General features: G+C 37.6%; 1 protein-coding gene across 4 annotated transcripts in view; it reads left to right on the top strand.

Moving 5' to 3' along the window:
• Nucleotides 1-19,351, top strand: part of LOC126191208 (cGMP-dependent protein kinase, isozyme 1-like) — a 410,062-nt gene extending 390,711 nt beyond the window's left edge. For all 4 annotated transcript variants that reach the window (XM_049932023.1, XM_049932009.1, XM_049932031.1 and 1 more), the window contains one exon: nucleotides 19,102-19,351. The gene's annotated coding sequence lies outside the window, so the exon portion shown is untranslated. The remainder of the gene's footprint in view (nucleotides 1-19,101) is intronic.
• The last annotated feature ends 518 nt before the right edge of the window (nucleotides 19,352-19,869 follow it).

Here is a 19,869-nt window from a genome sequence, read left to right as displayed (position 1 = left end):
AAGACTGTATTTAAATGGCAAAAAAGACAGATAGGTTGTGGAAACTATAGTGCGTTTAAAATTAGTTGCAACTTTTGACGTTCGATTCAGCGACACTGTTGCCTAGGTAACACTAATGGTGAGCTGGCTTTCCCTACCATGCTGCCAGCAGTTTGGTTGGTAAAGAGCCCCTGTGTTGTCATGCTATGGGTAAACAGTACAATGTGGTGTCATGCATCAGAGGCACCTACGTTCATTAGCTCTTGTTGTAAAGTGATATTTTTTGGCATTGAAGTTTTCTACAGTCATCAAGTATTGTGAGCATGTGTTTCATGTTGGCACTGCATTAATAACAATAGTACAGTATGTCTGAAAACACAAGATTCACAGTAAAAGTGGAGGTTAGCATACCACTCTGTTGTGATGGCTAAAACTACAACAACACAGTGGATGGAATCAGAGATTTGGTTCTGGGTACAAAGAAATATTCCACTGGATGAAGTTGAATGTAGCATATATATAAGGCAAATTCCATGGCACTTGAAGTGCTGTACAAGCCAAAAACCCGACAGTACAAGGTTGACAAACTGGCTGATCCTAAAGGACATAGTTTCATCAGCCTTCATCCATATCACATTATTCTAAATCCAACCGAGAATATGCTCTGTGAAAGAAGAAGCCATTGGATATGTTACACCTCAGTACAGGTCCCGAGTTGCCAGCCATACCAAGAAAGTAGTTGAGGAGAGATGGATTCACAAAGAACTAGGATGACTTCTCTTGTTGCCATGTTAAAATCTGCTTCTTCTGTCAAAACACAGAATAATTTACAAATATTCATCTCACTAACAGTCTAATGCAGTTGAAACTGTGACAGAATCATGAAATAGCGTGTTATTAAACTAGTAACTGAGGGCAAGTCAGGTCAACAGTTTATGAAACAGCCTATTCTCAGAATAAAATAAATGTGTAACTTTTCAGTTATATTGTCAAATACCCACAGAAAATCTCGTTTCACCAGCTATCAATGGTCCATAAAAATTACATTATTGCGTTGAAAAAAAATCTGTAGTTGCTTGATTATCACGGCAGTTATGAAAGTTTCACATATTAATCATATGACAAAATACTTTGCTCTTTGTGAGTTATTAATTACCAAAATCTTGTTTTGATACCTTAAACATTTTATGAGATACTTGGGATTTATGACTATTTCTTACTGGCTTTTTCGCTGGCATGTGGTTTCATGATGGACTGGCTTACATACATTCCATTTTCTCGAGGCTGCAGAAAGACCTCTTCATGGTTAAAGAATAATTCAGCTTGTTTTCTACATTTCATACAAAGCAATATATGATGAAATGCAAATTCACAGCGGTCCTCATTTTTCACTGCAAACTTAAAGAATTTCTAGCAGTAGTTTACCTAATATCGAAATATCACAATAACTATGAGCATTTATGAAATGCTACGCAGTTCATCCTGAAGCAGATGAATTAGCCTATAAGAGTGTGAGCATCAGATGTTTTTAGCTGATAGTTTCTTTACAATTGTTTGAGAAAGACTGCAGATTGGCCAGCTTGTGTGGTTTGCTGTTCATGCAGTCACCTGCTGATGCATCCATCTCACACTGGTAACTACACTTCCCTCCTCTCATTCCGCACTGAACTGTCAAAAGTCACAACTAATTTTAAACACACTATAAAATCATAGGGGTCACATAGACACTACTTCACGGAAATGGAAATTGTGGCAGTCCCTAGTTTATATTTTTGTAATTGCTCAGCATACACTTAACAAACAGGAATAATTTTGACCTTAAGATGTCAATATACTACCATAACAAAAGAAATGGGCATGCAATTGACAAGCCATATGCCAACATAGCAATGATTCACGACAGTTGTCAATATCTTCATCTCACATATTGTAACAAGCTACCTAAAATGCCCACTCAGTATCTTTTAATAAATTTTAAGACATAATAACAAAATGAATAAAAGGTGAAGCATTTTATGCGTTCAAAGAATTTGAAGATGTATAATAGATGATTTGTGATTTTGTTTCTGGAGTACCTATATAAAATTATAAAATGCAATATTTTACAAAATTCTTTATTAATTTTATATGAGTATAATAGAGGGAAACATTTCATGTCAGAAATATATATATATAAACAGAGATGCTGTAACTTACTAAATGAAAATGTCGGTATGTTGATAGAGACAATAAAAAACACACAAACACACACAAAAATTTCAAGCTTTCGCAACCCAAGGTTGCTTCATTAGGAAAGAGGGAAGGGGAGGGAAAGACGGAAGGATGTGGGTTTTAAGGGAGAGGGTAAGGAGTCATTCCAATTATATGTTGCCTCATTCTGGCATGCTGTAATAGTTTTGCAAACAAACTTCAACTTGTACTGGGTGGGGCAAAGAAAAGTGGATGTGATTGGGCATGAATGTAAGCAAGTAAGTGCACCCCCATGATCCTCACACCATGTGTACACCCACCACATGATCCACACTGGTTCAGAGTATAATGCAAGCTGTGTCAGTGAGAGTGGAGCAGTGCAAAGGGGACAATGGTACCCACAGTGGAGCAGCAGGTGTTCATTGTGGAAATAATGTGACAACAAAGTTGTGGAAACCATGTGGTCAGTTTTCAGAGTGCTAGCAAGGGGTGCCATGCAGAGGTTAGTCAAAAAATAGTGTCAGACAGAATCTGTTTTGAACAAGTCAAAAAAACATTCTGAAACATGCTTTCACACAAGAAAATGTGGCTGGAGTTCACCAGAAAGTGCTTCAGAGCTCTACCAAATTTACTTAATGCCTGTTGCAAGAGACAATCATATCACATTGCTCATGCAGATGAATACTCCATCTCAACCTGCACATGCATCCCTACTGAATGCGTGTTGTTGATGCATTAAAACCAGCAGATCCTCCTCAGTGCCTCCAATTCTGTGAGTGGCTGTTCACTGAGATAGCAATGAAGGGGTTGGACATGGATTTGTTCTTTATGTCTGATGAAGCCTGGTTCCACCTGAATGGTTATGTCAACTCACAGACTCACAGGTTCTGGGCAGCTGAGAACCTGTGTAACTTCCATGAAATACCTTTCCACGATCAGAAGGTTGGCATTTGATGTACATAATCTGCATGCTGCATTATTGGTCCCATCTTCTTTCATCAGATGCCAACTTTAGCATGTTACATTGCCAACATTTTGAAACCATTCATGGCAGCATTAATGGGGGAGGGAAAGACCTACAGCTATGTCCAACAGGATGGGGCAACTGCCCAGACAGCTGGCTGCCCGACAGAGTTGTTAGTAGAGGTCAGTCTGGTCACAGCCCTAGATGGGCACCCAGGTCACCTGATCTGTCAGTGTGTGATTACTTTGTGTGGGGAGCCCTCAGGTCTAATGTGTATTACAACAACCCTCATAGTCTTCAAGAACTGTAGCACAGCATTTCAGATGAGACTGGAGCAATTCCAGCAGTCCAGCTTCGATCCACATTCGTCAACTTGTTGACAAAGGCCCAAAAGTGACAAGAGATGAATGTTGGTGACATTAAATCTGCTAGTCAGGTTAGTACTGTATTCCCTGTCCTCTGCTGTTTTTCTTTGTAACCTGGAACCCTGTTCTCCAAGCCACTTTTATTTGCCCTACCCTGCATAACAATATACATTACTAAAGTATTAACTTAGATCCTTGGAACATAATTATAACCTAATTAGACAAGAAGCCATGTAAGAAAGCTGTAGTGTATGTACATAAAACTAATATGACAACACTAATTCTATATAAACTTGTTTAAATATGAATAAATATTCTATTTAGTTCTATTTCAGTAGCCACAGAGTGCCACACTCCACACAAAACAGTTCTTCAGGCCTAGTTTGCCACATAATAATCTCCCCTTTCTAATGGATGCCTCTTTCACTACACCAGTGCTAGTTTTCACCTCCTGATTCCTGATGGCATCTCAAGTTTTCAATGCTCATACTTTCAAGATATTTAAATGCTCTTACTTTGATAATAATAACTTACGCTATCTTAATATTTACCAGTCTCCTTCTTTTGCTGATCAATATTTGTTTTTCTTCTATTTTCTTTTATTTCAGTCTTGTCTAATGCTCCTTCCAATGCTGCTTCCTTTGGTCATCTCTCCTTTCAATGTGCTCCTCTGTTCTTCAAAATATCCATCAACTTCTTCTGTTTTACTGTGTCAAAAGTTTTTCCCAAGTCAATAGAAACAGCATAAATTTCTCCTTCTTTCTCAATATATGAGGGGTGTTGAATAAGTAATGCAACCCTTTTTTTTGTTCTTAAAGTTCGTTAGTTTGATTCATAATTGCAATACATCATATCATTCCTCACTCTTTTGACAACAAAAACCTAAATATCAACATAATATTCATTCAATACAGTGGTCTCATGCCACCTTACTGGGAGGGACTGCATGCCTGCACAGCACCTCTTGTCCTGATGTCAGAGCTAAATGTCTTGCTGTGTGTGGCCAGCAAACAGGAAATCGACAGGTTTTGTGCAGCCTTGTTGTGATAATAACAAACACCTTGCCCAATAACACACTATGTCTTTGTTCACTACTGGGTCTCCATAAACATTCTGCAGGTGCCTATGAGTATCTGCAATGCTCTTGTTTTCTGCCAAAAGAAATTCATTGACAGCTCTCTCCTTGGAACACATCTCCATTACAGATGCTATTTTGAAGGCTACATATAGTGCTGCCACCTGTTGGAACTTCATGATGTCCTGCAATAAATTCCACATTTTTTTAACTGAAATTGGCAGAGAAAAAAAAGTGTTACATTACTTATTAAAGGCCCTTCATACGTTTCTTTTATGATTCTTAACAGGCCAATAGCATTTCTTGTTCCTTTTCCTCTTCTAAAACAAAGCTGTTCTTCTCCCACCCATCTGTCCAAATTGCCATATACTTTAGCCGCATGAGAAATTAAGCTAATAGTCTTACGATCTTCACTTTTCATCAACTAGCATTATAACTGTTGTGAGAAAGTCATCAGGCCATTCCCATTTGTTATATATCTCGTTACAGAGGTAGACAGTTTCCTTTCTTACCCTGTTTTCCAAATTATTCATCGCTGTTGTAGGCAAGTTATTTATCAATTGCATGTGCATTCTAATTCTTGGTCTCCTTCAGTGCCTTTTCTAGTTCTGCTTCCAAGATGCTGTACTCATTTCCATCTCCCATGTTCCTCCTCTTCAATTTTGATTTTACTTGTTATTTGATCCATTTTTCATAGACATTCTACGTAATCTTGCTATCGGTTCAAAACTTCCTGTGATTCTTCAGCTATTGTACTATCTGCTCTTTCTATTTCCATGTTAGTCTTCTTTCTTTTACTTTCACAAACTAGGCAATCTGTACATCATTTCATGCTTTCCCTCCCTCTCCATTTTCTCTATTTCCTTGCATCTCTCTTTCACTCGTATTTCTCTTGTCTCTTCAATTTCTCTTCTTAATTCATTATTCAGTTTCTTGTACTGCTTTTTGCCTCCTTCATTTTCCACATTTTTCCCAGTTTCTCTGTTCATCCATCTTTTCCAACATTAGTCTGATTCCTAGCATTCTCTGACAGAGTCCATGAATCCTTCCCTGATTTTTATCCATTTTCCATTTACACATTCATCAACTCTACCTCTTTCTCATTTTTCATAAATGTGTCTTCCAACTCTGAAGCATTACCTACCTCCTTGAGTATTTCAAAATTTAATCTTTCTTTTCCTTTACTTCTCCACACTGTCTTCAGCTTCTCTTGTACTTCTCCCACTACAATGTTGTGATCTGAATTTATGCCTGCTCCTGAGTAAGCTTTAACATTCTTCACACAGTTCCTAAATGTTTTCTGTATCAACATGTAATCCAGTTGATACCTTGGTCTATTCAGATTTTAGATCCATGTATAACATCTCCTTTTGTGACTTTCAAATAACGTGTTACCCACTACTAGTGATTTTTCTCTGTAGAAGCTAGTTAGCCATTCATGTCTCTCATTTCATATCCCTAGTCCAAATTTTCCTCCTGTATCTTTGTCTCTTTCTTCACCTACCACTGCATTCTAATCCCCCTTAATGATAACAAAGGCACTTCTAGTTCCTTGCTTGATAAGCTCTTGACTCTTCTCATAATATTTTTCCACCTCTTTATCTCTATGCTGACTGGTTGGCATGTATACTTGTATCTTTTGTATCTTCATATATATATTGCACCTTCATTATCTGTTGATTTCCCTTGAGCAGAAAAGCTTATAGTCTTCACTTTCTACCTCCCCGTTCGCTCCCCACCTCATTTCACGCAAGCCAAGCACATCTGATCATTCCTTTTCATCCGTAGGATGGTTAACATATTGCAGTAGATTTCTTGCTCTCCATATACAACAAGACAATTATGATCTTTTCTGTGCTAAGTATGTAAATTATTTACTCCCTTCCCTGGCAAATTTTGTAATTTGTTAGTTGGGCACATAATTTTTTTCTTTAATTAAATGAGTGATTTGTGAACAGCATGTATTCTGTTAGCTTCTCATTATCACAAAGTATTGTGTCTTTTATTTTTTCCAACGTTGCATGGTTTGCCGGACCACAAGTAGCTCACACATCAATACCTCCAAAAGATAACTTTTGTGATGGTGCATGTACTTCTTGATAACTAACAGTTTAACTGTGGGTAACACTGCAGGTGCTGTTAATTGGATATAAATTAATCCTTTAAACATATGCACCAAGTGAGCTGGTACAGTGTTAGCACACTGGACTCACATTCATGAGGACAATTGTTCAAATCCTTGACTAGCCATTCAGAATTATGTTTTCCATGATTTCCCTAAATTTCTCCAGGCAACTGCTGCGATGGTTCCTTTGAAAGTTTATCACCAATTTTTGTTTGCCCATCCTTGAAACAATCTGAGCTTGTGCACTACCTCTAATGGCTTTGATGTCAGTAGGATGTTAAATCCCAATGATCCTTCTTTTTTTTAATGACTGTGTGAACTGGTCTTGCAACATCACCCAAACTGGCCTTGCTGTGCTGATACTGCAAATGGCTGAAAGCAAGAGGAAACTACTGTCATTATCTTTTCTGTGACATACAGTTCTATTGCTTAGTTAAATAATATGGCATCTTCGTGAGTAAAATACTCCAGAGGTAAAATATTCCCCATTTGGATCTCTGTGCATGGACTATTCAGGAGTATGTCTTCTTCAGGAGGAACAAAACTGGCATCCTAGAGATTGGAGCCTAGAATGTTAGGTCCCTTAATCAGGTAGGTAGATTAGAAAATTTAAAAAGGGATAGGGATAGGTAGAAGTTAGATATAGGGGGGATTATTGAAGTTCAGTTGCTTCTGGTCAGGAGAGTACATGGCCATAAATACAGAATTAGATAGGAGTAATTCAGGAGTAGGTTTAATAATGAATAAGAAAATAAGTATGAGGGTAAGATAATAGGAGCAGCATAATTAACACATAGTCATAGCCAAGATGGTCACAAAACTACAGCAGTACAAGTTTATATGCCAACTAATTCCAGAGATGATGAAGAGATTGAAAGAACAAATGATGCCATGCACCTCACAGTGGTTTGCAGAGTCTAGATGTAGAAGTAGATACATGGAAGAGCCACTGGGAGGTTTTCGATTGATTCTATAACAGTAAGACAAAGAATTTTGGAACCAGACTTTAAACTGTAAGACATTTCAAGGGGCAATTGTTGACTCTTGCAGAAATAAGAGACTGCTATATGCCTACAGTAAAACTGTACACAGTGAGGTATCCTGTAACTATTTCAACCTTGCAGAAATAAGAGACTGCTATATGCCTACAGTAAAACTATAGACAGTGGGGTATTCCACAACTATTTCAAGCAGTATAAAAGAATTCTAAACAAGGTAATTCATGAAGCAAAGAAAATGTATAAAGCTGTGTGGAGACTGATAAATGAAACAGTTGGCAAAAAAGACAAGACACACTCAATAACCTGCATTAAAGATCAGGATGGTGTTATCACTGACCCTAAGCAGTTATGTGAAATATTTAATGACCATTTCACAAATATTGGTGACAAGTTTTCTTCTTTAATCAAGACTCCTGCACTCTCATCACTCAGATTCAGCAATATTCCCACAATCAATTTTTCTTGACCCAGTCACGCCAAATGAAATCTGCAATATTATAAGACAGAGACCAAACAAACATTCCTGTGGTCTTGATGGTATATCTGATTGCGTTTTAAAACGAGTCTGCCATCATGTGTGTGAACCACTGTCAGATATAATAAACTGCTCTTCATCATCAGGTCAATTTCCTAGAATTTTTAAAGCAGCAAAAGTTATTCCTCTGTTTAAAAAAGGGGAAATGAGTGACGTAAACAACTACAGACCCATCTCAGTATTATCAAGCTCATCAAAAGTCCTCAAAAAATCAGTATATAACTGCGTTATAAATTTCTTGGAAAGTAACTGCATACTAAGTCCTCACCAGCTTGGGTTTAGGAAACAGAGATCAATAAATGGAGCATTATACTCATTTTTAAATGAAATCTATAGGGCACTCAATGATAGAAAACACACAACAGATGGGTTTCTTGATCTCACTAAAGCTTTTGATCTTGTCAAACATGAATTACTTTTGGAACTTTTGGAGAAACTACTACGTTATGGGATTGGGGCAAATTGCAGTGACTGGTTTAGGTCATATCTCTCAGACAGAGTACAGAAAGTAGTGATTACATCAAAAATTGGTGAAAATGCTCAATCAGAGGAGCAAGTTGTAAGACAAGGTATTCCCCAAGGCTCTACACTTGGTCCCCTTTTATTTCTAATATTCATCAATGATCTGCCCCAAAGCATTCAGGAAGGTCTACCGATAATGTTTTTTGATGACACCAATATACTGTTTTCAAATCACTGTCCTCTTCAACTCAACTCCACAACTGCTGATACAAATTGTAGTCTGGTAAACTGGTTGAACAAAAACAAACTTCTCCTAAATAAAGATAAAACAGTGTATATAAACTTCCACTTGACACAAAAGGTATCGTCTGCGATAGATGATATCAGGATGGAGAATGTGCCCATACAGCAATAAAGAGCCACAAAATTCCTTGGAGGGTGGATAGATGACACACTACAGTGGGACATACATAAAGATAAATTATTGAGTAAAATGAACAGTTTGTGCTATGCTTTTAGCATTTTAAGTAAAATCTGTGATATCGAAACACTAAAATGTGCATTAGTACACTCAATAAGTACATACTGCATTCATTTTTGGGGCTTCCCTCATAAGAATGTATTTATTATGCAGAAGCGAATAATTAAGACAATGAAACAAGTACCCCTGTCTTCCATCACTAAACATTTCTTTAAGGAGCTCAGTATTATGCCAGTGCCTTGTATCTATATTCATGAAACAGTGTGTTTTATTCATGAAAATCTCCATATATTTACAAAAAATAGAGATGTTCACTATCATAGTACCCGTCATTCCAATGACATATTTACAGCTGATCAACGGCTACATAAAGGGCACAGTAATGTAAGGCACAGGGGAGTACTTCTGTACAAGAAGCTACTGAAAATGTCAGGTCTTGCCAGAAAGAATTCAAATCCAAAATAAAGTCAATCCTACAGAAGCACTGCTTCTAATCAGTGGAAGAATTTATGAATAGTGATCTAAAACAATTTTTGTAATTTATTTTACTGCATGTGTTAAAATATTACTTTCAACTGACTTATTTGACTCTATTCACAGATATAACTGTTCCTTGTTATGGCTCACCTGCACTTATGACAACACACTGTAAATAGTGTTACTCTGTAATCATTATCTGATGACTGTATGTAACATACCAAAAAAGTTATGATTCGCTATGTACAGCATATAATTTATATAAATGTATATCTTAAGAATGTCTATACTTATGCATGTAACTGAATACCTACAAAATAATTGTATTTATGTATCAAAGTATGTTAAATGTAACTTATCCTACATCTATGTGTAATAACACAACAAGATTTCTGTATGAATAAATGAAATGAAATGAAATGACTCTAATCAGAATTTATTGGTTAAGAACTATAGATTAGGAAATGGGACATGGATAAGTTGAAAGAATCAGAGGTTGCTGAAGTGGAGTACTAGAGAACAGTTGACTAAAACAGGGGAAAGGAATACAGTAGAATACAGTAGAATGGGTACCTCTGAGAGGTGAAATGGTGAAGCCAGAGAGAATCAAATAGGTAAAAATACAATGCCTTGCATAGATCCTTAAATATCACAGGAAAAATTGAATGTGACTGATGAAAGGAGAACATATAAAAATTGAGCAAATGAGGCAGGCAAAAGGGAATACAAATGCCTAAAAAATGAAACTGACAGAAAGTGCAAAATGTTTAAACAGGGATGGCTAGAAGACAAAAGTAAGTCTGTAGAAGCATGTATAACTAGGGGAGAGACAGATGTCACCTACAGGAAAATTAAAGAGGTCTTTGGAGAAAAGAGAAGCAACTGAAAGAATATCAAGAGGTTAGATAAAAGACCAATACTAAACAAAGAAGTGAAAGATGGAAGGAATATATTGCAGGACCATACAAGGGAAATGAACTTGAAGGCAATATTATGGAATGGGAAGAGGAAGCAGATGAAGATGATATGAAAGATATGATACTGCAAGAAGAATTTGATAGACCTAAGCTGAAACAAGGCCCTTGGAGTAGACAACATTCCTTCAGAACTGCTGCTATCTTTAGAACAGCCAGTTATGATAAAACTATTCCAGTTAGTGTGGAAGATATAGGAGACAAGGGGAAATATTCTCAGAATTCAGGAAGAATTTAAAATTACACTTACAAAGAAAGTGGATAGTGACAGACATGAATATTACTGAATTATCAGTTTAGTACTTCATGACTGCAAAATAATAATACAAATTTGTTAGAGAAGAATGGAAAAAACTGGTAAAAGCAAACCTTGAGGAAGTCTTGGAACACACAAGGCAATGCTGACCCTATGATTTATCTTAGAAGAAAGGCAAACTTATGTATATATCTTGCTTATGCTTAGCGAATCTTTTGACAGTGTTGAGTGGAATATGCTCTTTTAAATTCTAAGATATAAGGGGTAAAATACAGAGAGCAAAATAAATTGCACAGAAACAAGTCAAAGGACATTAAAGGGGAGGGGTCATTGAACAAGCAGTAAAGAAAGCCAAAGAAGAAATTGGAGAAGGATTTAAAGTTCAGGGTGGAGAAAGAAAAAACACTGAGGTTTGCTGATGGCATTGTAATTCTATCAGAAGCAGCTAAGGACTTAGAAGTGCAGGTGAATGGAATGGACAGTATCTTGAAAGGAGTATATATGAGAACATTAACTTAAATGCTGAGGAATTTAGGTTATGAAATAAGACAATAAAGTTTTTCTATTTGCTAGTTGGGCAGTAAATAATTGATGGTAGCCAGAGCAGACAGGATATAAAATTTAGATTGGCAGTGGCATGAAAAGTGTTTCTGAAGGACAGATAAATTTACTAACATGAAACAGAAATTTAAGTGTCAGGAAGTTGTATTTGGAGGCATTTGTCTAAATGCCTGGAGTGTAACCTCGGTGTTTTTCTTTCTTTTCTTTTTTTTTTTTTTTTTAAAAAAAAGTCAACAGTTGTCTAACAGGTTTGATTCAGCCCGCCATGAATTCCTCTTTTGTACCAACCTTTTCATCTCAGAATTGCAGTTGCAAGCTACATCATCAAATATTTGCTGGGTGTATTCCACTCTCTGTCTTCTCCTACAGCTTTCACTCTTTGCAGCTCCCCCTTGTAGCATGGAGGTTATTTCCTGATAGTCCCTGATGTCTTAACAGATGTCCTATCATTCTATCCCTTCTTCTTGTCAGTGTTATCCATATACTCCTTTTCCTCACGAATTCTGTGGAGAACCACCTCATTCCTTACCTTATCAGTCCACTTAATTTTCTTAACATTTGTACACAGTTTCAATTCTGTTCTGTTCCAGTTTCCCCGCTGTCCATGTTTCACTACCATACAATTCTGTGCTCCAAACATATATTATTAGAGATTTCTTCCTTAAATTAAGGCCTATGTTTGACACTAGTAGACTTCTCTCTTCCAGGACCATACAAGGGTCTACTCTGCTTTTTATGTCCTCCTTGCTGCATCCATCGTGGGTTATTTTCTTGCTTAGGTAGCAGAATCCTGTAACTTCAACTACTTCATGAGCCCCATTTCTGATGTTAAGTTTCTTGCTGTTCTTATTTCTCTTACATCTCACTACTTTCATCTTTTGGTTTACTCTCTGACCATTTTCTGTAATCAATAGAACTTTTCATTTGATTCAGCACCTCCTGTAATTCTTCTTCACTTTCACTGACAGTAGCAATATCATCAGTGAATCTTATCATTGTCATCCTGTCACCTTGAATTTTAATCCCACTCTTGAATCTTTCTTTTATTTCCATCTTTGTTTCTTCAATGTACAGATTGAATGGTAGGGATGAAAGATTACATCCTCGTTTTTAATTTGAGCACTTCATTCTTGGTCTTCCAGACTTGTTGTTCCCTCTTTGTTCCCGGACGTATTGTATACTGCCCCTCTTTCCCTATGCTTATCCCTATTTTTCTCAGAATTCTGAACACCCTTTGACACTTTCAAATTCTTTTTCCAGGTTGACAAATTCATGGGGAATGTCTTGACTTTTCTTCAGTCATGTTTCCATCATCAGCTGCAGTGTCAGAACTGCTTCTCTGGCGCCTTTACCTTTCTCAAAGCCAAACTTGAGAGATGAAATAGTGAAGGCATCAGAGGATCAAGTAGGTAAAAAGATGAATGCTAATAGAAATCCTTGGGTAACAGAAGAGATATTTAATTTAATTGATGAAAGGAGAAAATACAAAAATGCAGTAAATGAAGCAGACAAAAAGGAATACAAACATCTCAAAAATGAGACTGACAGGAAGTGCAAAATGGTTAAGCAGGGATGGATAGAGGACAAATGTAAGGATGTGGAGGCATATATCACTAGGGGTAAGATAGATACTGTCTACAGGAAAATTAAAGAGACCTTTGGAGAAAAGAGAACCACTTGCATGAATATCAAGAGCTCAGGCGGAAACCCTGTTTTAAGCAAAGGTGGGAAAGCAGAAAGGTGGAAGGAGTATATAGAGGGTCTATACAAGGGCGATGTTCTTGAGGACAATATTATGTAAATGGAAGAGGGTGTAGATGAAGATGAAATGGGAGATATGATACTGCATGAAGAGTCTGACAGAGCACTGAAAGAGCTAAGTTGAAACAAGGCCCCAGGAGTAGACAACATTCCATTAGAACTACTGATAGCCTTGGGAGAGCCAGCCCTGACAAAACTCTACCATCTGGTGAGCAAGATGTATGAAACAGGCAAAATACCCTCAGACTTAAAGAAGAATATAATCATTCCAATCCCAAAGAAAGCAGGTGCTGACAGATGTGAAAATTACCAAACTATCAGTTTAATAAGCCATGGCTGCAAAATACTAACACGAATTCTTTACACACGAATGGAAAAACTGGTAGAAGCTGACCTCGGGGAAGATCAGTTTGGATTCCATAGAAATGTTGGAACACATGACACAATACTGACCCTACGACTTATCTTAGAAGATAGATTAAGGAAAGGCAAACCTATGTTTCTATCATTTGTACACTTAGAAAAAGCTTTTGACAGTGTTGACTGGAATACTCTCTTTCAAATTCTGAAGGTGGCAGGGGTAAAATAGAGGGAGCAAAAGGCTATTTACAATTTGTACAGAAACCAGATGGCAATTATAAGAATCGAGGGGCATGAAAGGAAAGCAGTGGTTGGGAAGGGAGTGAGACAAGGTTGTGGCCTATCCCTGATGTTATTCAATCTGTGTATTGAGTAAGCAGTAAAGGAAACAAAAGAAAAACTTGGAGTAGGAATTAAAATCCGTGGAGAAGAAATAAAAACTTGAGGTTCACCGATGACATTGTAATTCTGTCAGAGACAGCAAAGGACCCAGAAGAGCATCTGAATGGAATGGACAGTGTCCTGGAAGGAGAATATAAGATGAACATCACCAAAGGAGAACAAGGATAATGGAATGTAGTCGAATTAAATCAGATGATTTTGAGCGAATAAGATTAGGAAATGAAACACTTAATGTAGTAAATGAATTTTGCTATTTGGGGAGAAAAATAACTGATGATGGTCAAAGCAGAGAGGATATAAAATGTAGACTGGCAATGGCAAGGAAAGCATTTCTGAAGAAGAGAAATTTGTTAACATCGAGTATAGATTTAAATGTCAGGAAGTTGTTTCTTAAAGTATTTGTATGGAGTGTAGCCATGTATGGAAGTGAAATGTGGATGATAAATAGTTTAGAAAAGAAGAGAATAGAAGCTTTTGAAATATGGTGCTACAGAAGAATGCTGAAGATTAGATTGGTAGATCACATAACTAATGAGGAGGTATTGAATAGAATTGGAGAGAAGAAAAATTTGTGCCACAACTTGACTAGAAGAAGAGATCAGTTGGTAGGGCATATTCTGAGGCATCAAGGGATCACCAATTTAGTATTGGAGGGTGGCATGGAGGGTAAAAATCGTAGAGGGAAACCAAGAGTTGAATACACTAAACAGATTCAGAAGGATGTAGGTTGCAGTAGGTACTGGGAGATGAAGAAGCTTGCACAGGATAGAGTGGCATGGAGAGCTGCATCAAACCAGTCTCTGGACTGAGGACCACAACAACAACAACAAAAAGCCAAACTGATCATCATCTAACAGATCCTCAATTTTCTTTTCCATTCTTCTCTGTATTATTCTTGTCAGTAGCTTCGTTGTATGTATGTCATCAAACCAGTCTCTGGACTGAAGACCACAACAACAACAACAAAAAAGCCAAACTGATCATCATCTAACAGATCCTCAATTTTCTTTTCCATTCTTCTCTGTATTATTCTTGTCAGTAGCTTCGTTGTATGTTATGCTAATTGTGCAATAATTCTCACTCTTGTTGTCTCTTGCTATCTTTGGAATTATGTGGATGATGTTTTTTTTGAAAGTTTGATGATATATCACCAGTCTCATAGGTTCTACACATCAACATGAATAGTCATTTTGTTGCAACTTCCACCAATAATTTCAGAGATTCTGAGGGAAAGTGATCTCTCCCTTCTGCCTTATTTTATCATAATTCATCCAAAACTCTTTTACATTCTGCTTCTAGTACTGGATCCCCTATCTCATCCCTGTGAACTCCTCCTCCTCCTCCTCCTCCTCCTTCTTCTTCTTCTTCTTCTTCTTCTTCTTTTTTCATCATGTCATCAGACAAGTCCTCCCCCTTACAGAGGACTTCAGTGTACTCTTTCCACCTATCACTTCTTTCCTCTGCATTTAACAGTGAAATTACAGTTTCACTCTTTCTGTTACCACCCTTGCCATTAATTTCATGAAAGGTTGGTTTGATGTGTCTGTATGTTGAGTCAGCCCTCCCAACAATCATTTATTTTTCAGTTTCTTCACATTTTTCATGCAGCCATTCCACTTTAGCTTTCCAGCACTTTCCATTTATTTCATTCCTAAGTGACTTGTATTTCTGTATACCTGAATTTCCCTGAACATTTTTGTACTTCCTTCTTTTGTGCATCAACTGAAGGATTTCATCTGTATCAAAGTGAAATGTGGGTAATAAGCAGTTCAGATGAGAAGAGACTAGCCTTTGAAATGTGGTACTGTGGAAGTGTGGTGAAGATTAGATGGGTAGATTGTGTAACTAATGAAGAGGCACTGAACAGAATTGGGGAGAAAAGAAATTTGTGGTACAACTTGACTAAAAGAAGGGGTCAGTTGGTAGAGCACATTCTCAGAAATCAAGGAATCATCAATTTAGTATCAAAAAATGGATCAAATGGCTCTAAGCACTATGGTGACTCTTCATGTTCAGGAACACCTTCTGGGTTTGGTAAAGACCATTTAAAATCATTAATCCACAATGATCCACATCAATGTACTCAGGAACTGCCAAATGTGATGTACTGTGGTCATTCCACCAATGTGCACCATTTGCATGCAATGGGGAAGGTTCAAAAATTGGGTGAACTGGTACCACATGCTCTAAGCAGAAATTGCAAAAATCAGCATGTGGCCATATATACATATCTGCTTCCTCACCATCAATTGGCTCATGAACAGCACCAACAATTCCTATCCTGTATCATTACCTGTGATGAGAAATGGTGACTTTATGCTAACATAAGGAAAAGAAAAGAATGGTAGAGCCCAAACAAAGCAGCAACTCCCTGCACAAAGATGTGTGTGCTTCACAAAAGATGGCGTTATGCATCTGGTGGAACAGTGACAGTATATTGTACTATGAAGTGCTTTCCCAAGGTAGGTGTAACCATCACTGCTGACATTTATTATCAACAGCTGAGATGTCTTACAGATGCAATCCAAGAACAGCAACCAGGAAGACTGTGTGAAGTGAATCTACTCCACAGTAACACCCACCCATGTTCTGCTAGACTGATAAAAAAAAACACTATACAGGAGTTGGGTTGGAAAGCCATACCACACCCACCTTATTCACCTGATCTGACACCCTCAGATTTTCACCTTTCCTGCTCTCCATCAAACAACCTTGCAGAAACATCCTTTCTGCATGAAGATGTGCTCCAAACATGGCTCGATGAGTTCTTCACCTCAAAACAACATGATTTCTACAGCTGCGGAATTGAAAAGTTACCACTCTTGATAGGCTGTAGTAAATACTGAAGGAGGATACATTATTGATAACTTAAGTCACTGTTAGGATATCTGTTGTGTTTATTAAAACTCTATGAATTTATACACTGAAGAAACTGGTACACCTGCCTAATATCTTGTAGGGCCCCTGCGAGCACGCAGAAGTGCCACAACATGACCTGTCATTGTACTTGACTAATGTCTGAAGTCATGCTGAAGTCATGCTGTAGAGAATTGACACCATGAATACTGCAGAGCTGTCCAAAAATCCATAAGAGTACGAGGGGGTGGAGATCTCTTATGAACAGCATGTCGGAAGGCATCCCAGATATCTGCAATAATGTTCATGTCTGGGGTGTTTGGTGGCCATCAGACATGTTTAAACTCAAAAGAGTGTTCCTGGAGCCACATTGTAGCAATTCTGGACATGTGAGTTGTCGCATTATCTGGCTGGAATTGCCCGTCTGTCGGAATGCACAATGGACATGGATGGATTCAGGTGATCCGACAGGATGCTTACATATATGTTACGTGTCATAGTTGTTTCTAGGTGTATCAGAGGTCCCATATGACTTGAACTGCACATGCCCCACACCATTACAGAGCCTTGAACAGTCCCCTGCTGACATGCAGGGTCCATGAATTCATGAGATTGTCTCCATACCCATACACACCCATCCGATACAATTTGAAACTAGTCTCATCCGACTAGGCAACATGTTTGTCATCAAGGGTACATGAGTGGGCCTTCAGGTCCAAAAGCCCATATCAATGATGTTTCATTGAATGGTTTGCACTCTGACACCTGTTGATGACCCAGCATTGAAATCCACACCAATTTGCGGAAGGGTTACACTTCTGTCGTGCCGAATGATTGTCTTCAGTCATTGGTCCCATTCTTGCAGGATCTTTTCCCAGCTGCAGCAATGTCAGAGATTTCATGTTTCACTGGATCCTGATATTCACGGCACACTCGTGAGATGGTTGTATGGGAAAATCTCCACTTCATTGCTACCTCAGAGATGCTATGTCCTGTTGCTCATGTGCCAGCTATAACACCATCTTAAAACTCACTTTAATCTTGATAATGTGCCACTGTAGCAGCAATAACAGATCTAACAACTGTGCCTGACAGTTGTTGTCATATATAGGCATTGCCAACCACAGCACTGTATTCTGCCTCTTTACGTATCCCTATATTACTAGGCATTCTATGACCTTGTTTCATCTTGTTTGTACTTTTTTTGTCTATGTACTTGTACACTCCATTTCCTTGAAATGGTTTGCCATAAATTTACTTGTACATGTGTACAAAATCAATACAATGTTTATTTTCTATTGATGGATAAACAAAATAAACATATAAACGTCCTCCCCATTACTACTTACTTTCCTGTAATTATTTGAACATTGGTGATGAAGTGACCACCTTTGAGCAATTTTCTCCTAATTTCTCCTCTTTCGGCAGGCTGGAAAACTAATAAACATGTTTAAAGTAATTGGATAGATAAAAAATCTTCTCACCAAGTGGTGCAGGAGAACACACATCTTTCCTTCTCATCCTATCCATTAAGTTTTCCCTGAGATGGGGTTCTGGGTGACTTTTCCGAACTCTATCCCTTTTCCTAAACCACTCCAGTTCTTTTCCTTCACCTCTCTTCCTTCCCCTTCATCCCTTCTGCCAGAAAAAGGAGCCTCTGGCTCACAAAGCTTGCATATGTAAAACCTTTTTTTTTTATATGTGTTTTCTCCTGCCACTGCTTGGTGAGTAGATTTCTTATCGATCCTACTACATTAGACTGTCAAAATTAGATTATTTTTGTTGTTATAATGATCATGTTTGGTTGTGTTGGAGCTAGTCATCAAAACATTTAATTCTGAATATGAAAAATGCAGGAATAAGGCAAACCGTGTTTTAACATCCATAACTACATTCAACAATACATTCTAGTGCATTGTTAGGGTAATGCCATAGAGAATACAAAGCACAATCACAGAAGTCTATTACACTCTGAGCTTTGTGCACACACCTTCACGTATGAAATATATGTCAATATATTACTTATAGACACAAAGAAAAAAATGGGGTGGTGTCATTCCTCATGCTCTAAATGACTTTGATAACATCTGCCAAATATAATGTATTAGATCACATGAGAGGATTTGATTGCTTAATGACAGTAAAAACATAGCGTAACTTCTGCAATTATATGTTATAGTTGTAATTTCTTCATCAGTCCTGTATAAATGTGTATGTGATTGTGTACCGTATCTTTTGAAATTTTCTGATGTGGTGCAAATATTCAAACTGTTTCAGGTTGAAGTCTTCTTGAATTTATCCAGTATCATTCATCAGCTGACATCACTGATGTTCTACAAAGTTCCTACTTTTTTTAGTCAAACAGCAGGCAATGTATAATACTTTAACTCGACAATGATATGGCAATAATTAATAATACATCACTAAAGATAAATCCTGTTAAATGATAAAGGTTAAGTTATGTTTCATATTGTTTCACTATTTGTATAACTCTCTCTCTCTCTCTCTCTCTCTCTCTCTCTCTCTCTCTCTCTCTCCCCCCCCCCTCCTCTCTCCCCTCTCCCTCCCTCCCTCTCTCTCTCTCTCTCTCTCCCCCCCCTCCTCTCTCCCCTCTCCCTCCCTCCCTCTCTCTCTCTCTCTCTCTCTCTCTCTCTCTCTCTCTCTCCCCCTCTCCCTCCCTCTCCCCTCCACCCTCTCTCCATTTGTGTACCAACTAAGAGAACAAAGTATGAAATGAATTAATTCAGATGAACTTTTCATACACTCTGAGCAATTTGTATTCTTATGTATCATCAGTTATTTGTATCCAATTGTTGTTAAAATCTTTCATTTTACTGAGTATATGTCTTGAAATATTTAATAAAATATAAATTTTATATATTCTGGATAACAAAAGTCAAACCTTTTTTTTATTTACACTGCCCAAACACTGTCATTTGTAACCAACTTTGTCAAAATTTAATAAAGTCCATAACCACATTTTAATGGCAATATTAGCTAATCTTATTTCAAATGAAATGAAACTGGTTTGAATTTTCTTTCGAA

Source organism: Schistocerca cancellata, chromosome 1, assembly GCF_023864275.1.
Source record: "Schistocerca cancellata isolate TAMUIC-IGC-003103 chromosome 1, iqSchCanc2.1, whole genome shotgun sequence".
Lineage (NCBI taxonomy): Eukaryota > Metazoa > Arthropoda > Insecta > Orthoptera > Acrididae > Schistocerca > Schistocerca cancellata.
Note: the sequence above shows the minus strand (reverse complement) of the source record. Positions and strands in the feature narration are given on the sequence as shown.